The 4309-nt window shown below is 41.6% G+C and overlaps 1 pseudogene; it reads right to left on the bottom strand.

The window, feature by feature from the left end:
* Positions 1-257: 257 nt before the first annotated feature.
* On the bottom strand, positions 258-796 carry LOC103203236 (annotated as a pseudogene).
* Between the last annotated feature and the right edge of the window lie 3513 nt (positions 797-4309).

Here is a 4309-nt window from a genome sequence, read left to right as displayed (position 1 = left end):
ATGTCCTGAGAGGATTCATTATGAGAAAAAAGTCAATCACAGCTTTTAAGACCTTACTTTGGAAGGAACAAATGAGACAGCAAATTGGAAGGTGATTCTTTATCTTTGTTTTCAAATAAGTGGTCTTAATTTTTCTTCTTATATAAAAAATTTAAATCAGTTTATTATAAATATATCTAAACCATTAATTTTTGCAGCTTTCAGATAAAGTCCAGCACTTTATTTATACAAAGTCTATGAGAAAAAGTCAGTAGAAATCATCTAATCTTAACTTGTGACATCATCCATTCAAGTCCTTGGCACAGTCTCTCACCAGTAAGGGCACAGCAAGCCTGGATATGCCACTGATGATCTTTAATAGAAGTGAGTTTCAAAAACTGGGAGATTTCTGCTACATCCATGCATTCTTTAACATCTTGTTTATTAGCAAAATCAGCAATCCAGCTTTCCTTAGGTCCTCATGTGCTAACATTTTATAGAGTTCTTCTCTAGTTACAGAAATCCTTTCTCTGTCTGTACTGCCCACAACCACTATTACAAACTCCGTGTTTGTATAGTAAGTGTTCCAGGAAGAACGAAGAGATTCTTGGCCACCAATATCCCACATAAGGAAACGTGTATGATGAACCACTATCTCTTCTACATTACTTCCTATTGTAGGGGACGTAGGTACAACTTCATTCATAGAAAATTGGTAAAGGATGGTAGTTTTCCCTGCATTATCCAGCCCAACAATTATAACTTTGTGCTCCTGGTAATTGAACAGTCTCCATATCCTGGTAAAGAGAATTCTCATTCTCATGCAGCAGATGCCCCTCCAGCCACACAGGCCACCTGGCCTTCCCTGGCTCAGGCTGAGGAGGAGGGGGACGCACCAGACCTCCGCCTCTGCTGCTGCTCCCATGTTTGTCGCTGGCCTGCTTTCCTGGAACCTGAGGGAGGTCGAAGCTCAGGCCACCCTGCCACACGCGAGGTCCCGCCACTGCCGCCCTGCCACCTAGGCACTCACCTGGCTTGCAGACATGGCCGCCGCGTTGTCTGTGATGAGCCTGGTGGGCCACCATCCTCTCCCTGCTCCCCATCAACATTCTTTAAGAATATGGAAAAAACAATCACTAACTTCATGTGGAAAGGAAAGAGACCTCACTCAGATAAGCAAAGCATTATTGAAGAAGAACAAAGTAGGAGGTCTCACACTTTCAGATCTCAAAACCTACTATACAGCCACAGTAGTCAAAACAGCCTGATATTGGTACAACAGACACATGTTGTTTGTTGTTATGTGCCATCAAGTTGACCCGACTCATAGCGACCTCTCCTTGGGTTTCTGAGACAGTATCATTACGGAAGTAGATTGCCCCATCTTCCTTCTGAGGAGTGGCTGGTGGGTTTGAACCACCAGCCTTCTGGTTAGCAGTCAAGTGCCTTAGCCACTATGCTACCAGAGCTCCCAACAGACACATAGACCAATGGAATAGAATTGAGAACCCAGAAGTAGACACATCAATCTATGGTCAGCTGATCTTTGACAAAGGCCCCAAATCCATTAAGTGGGGAAGAGAATGTTTGTTTAACAAATGATGCTGGCAAAACTGGATATCCATTTGCAGAAAAATGAAACAAGATATGTACCTCACACCATACACAAAAATTAACTCCTGATGGATCAAAGATTTAAATGTGAAATCTGAAACTATAAAGTTCCTCAAGGAAAAACTAGGGGCAAAGTTAGGGGGCCTAATATATGGTGAGTTGTGTTTTTTTTTTTTTTTTTCTCTTTTAGAATATATGGCATAAATAGACTATCAAGCATAACTCAAAATGCACAAACAGCAGAAGAGAAACTAGATGAATGGGACCTTCTAAAAATTAAATTTTGATATGTTTCCAAAGACTTCTCCAAAAGAGTAAAAAGAGAACCTACAGATTGGGAAAAATATTTGACAATGACTTATCTGACAAGGGGCTTATCTCTAGAAGTTATAGAAAACTCCAATACCTCAATAATAAAAAGATTAACAATCCAATTTAAAAAGGGCAGAAGGCATGAATAGACACTTCACCAAAGAGGATATTCAGGCAGCCAACAAACATATGAAGAAATGCTCATGATCATTACCCATTAGAGAAATGCAAATCAAAACAACAATGAGATACCATCTTGCCCCAGCACCAGTAGCAAAGTTCAAAGAGACAGAAAATAACAAATGCTGGTGAGGATGAAGAGAGACTGGGAATCTAATACACTGTTGGTGGGACTGTAAAATGATATAATCACTGTGAAAAGCACTATAGCAATCCCTTAAAAAGTTAGAATTAGAAATATCATTTGACCCAGCAATCCCATTACTAGTTATATATCCTAAAGAAGTGAGAGCCAGGACAAGAACAGATATATGCACACCCATGTTCATCGCAGCACTATTTACAATGACAAAAAAAAGGAAACAACTTAGATGCCCATCAACAGAAGAATGGATAACCAAACTATGGTACATACACACAATGGAATACCATGCGACCCTAAAGAATAATGTAGAATCTGCAAAACACCACATAATGTGGATGAGCTTGGAGGACATTATGCTTATAAGTCAATCACAGAAGGAAAAATATTGTATTAGTCCATTATTGTAAAAAGTCAAGGAAAGGTTTCTATATGGAAGGAAAGTTTCTTTGTTGGTTACCAGAGGTGGGAGGGGAGGGAACACTGTTAGATAGTAGAGACAACTCTTGATTTTGGTGAAGAAAAGGGCAATGTACTAAAAGTGAGTGTACAGCACAGTGGCATTGAGGAAGAGGAAGCCATAGAGAGGTGCATGGGAGGAACAGACCACAAAGTCTTGTGAAATTGACTTCAATTTATCCCAATGCAACAGCTCCCCTCCCACTTCCTCCTGATAGTTACCTCTTCCCTGTGTCCATCCCTCCATGCACTCCTGCCCCCTGAACTGTCGCCCTGTGCATAAACAGCCCTTCTTTCTCCCATGATTGTTCTCTCCAAGGAGTGTATCTATCTCAGGTACATGTTCAAATCATATGCCTGTATTTTGTTTGGCTGGAAGCCACAGGTGTGGGTTCAATTCCAGACCTGAACGGCAGCTAGGGACCATAGTCTCAGTGGTTCACTAGGCTCTATCAGACTAGCAAACTTGGTCCCCCTGCCCTTTTTTTTCCCAATTGATTTTGAGTTTTGTTCCACATTGTTCTCCCTCTCTATCCAGGATCTCCTACATAGATCTCCCTCTGAGTGTTTGACAGTGGTAGCCAGGCACCATCTAATTCTGGTCTCATAGTCGTATAGGCGAGGATCGCATGGTGTACCATTCACAAGGACTAATTGTTTCCATGAAACTTTGGTTTTCCTCATTCTTCCTTGCTTTGGATGAGGAGAGACCAATTATTGCATCTAGATGACTGCTTGTAAGCTTTTAAGATCCCAGTTGCTACTTGCCAAAGTAGAAGGTGGAACAATGTTTTTTTGTAGTATGTTGTGCCAATTGAGTTTGATGTCCTCTGTGACTATGGTCCCAAGGCCACAGGTTCAACTACTTGGTCCCTCTGGGTAGATGGCTGTGACCAAAAAGTGACTACAACCTTGTCCCTTGTCAGCTCTTCTGTACACCTGAGAATTCTCACAGAACATACAAATACACTTGTAGAACCATTATCTGCCAGCCCTATACATGGTCTTCAGTACACTCCCTGCTGCATAGACATACCTAATAGTTCAGCCTGTCCACCCATCTATCCACCTGTATACCCGTGTTTGCCTTCACTGACAATGCAGTATTGTATGTGCAAAAGGGTTCATCTTTATTGTCTGCACCTCCCATGTACCTGTCTATGTCTTCCTCTTCCTCAATGGCACCATGTTGGTCATTCACATTTGGTACACTGCCCTTCTCTTCACCCAAAAAAGATGAATCCTTTTGCCTATACAGTACTGCATTGTCAGTGAAGGCAAACATTGATAGATGGGTGGACAGGCTCAATGAACTATTAGGTATGTCTATACAGGTGGGAGTGTGCCCGTAACCATGTATTGGGTTGGCAGACAATGTTTATACAAGTGTATTTGTATGTTCTGTAAGAATTCCCAGGTATATAGTGGAGCTGACTAGGGACAAGGTTGTAGTCACTTCTTGGCTACCCAGAGGGAGTGAATAGTTGGACTGTGGGCTTGGGACCATTATTACAGGGGACATCAAGCTCAATTGGCATAACATACTACACAAAAACATTATTCCACATCCTACTTTGGCAAGTAGCGACTGGGATCTTAAAAGCTAGCAAGTTGCCATCTAGA

Source organism: Orycteropus afer, unplaced genomic scaffold (genome assembly GCF_000298275.1).
Source record: "Orycteropus afer afer isolate SDZICR_OR568_19922 unplaced genomic scaffold, OryAfe1.0 scaffold00208, whole genome shotgun sequence".
Taxonomy (NCBI): Eukaryota; Metazoa; Chordata; class Mammalia; order Tubulidentata; family Orycteropodidae; genus Orycteropus; species Orycteropus afer.
Note: the sequence above shows the minus strand (reverse complement) of the source record. Positions and strands in the feature narration are given on the sequence as shown.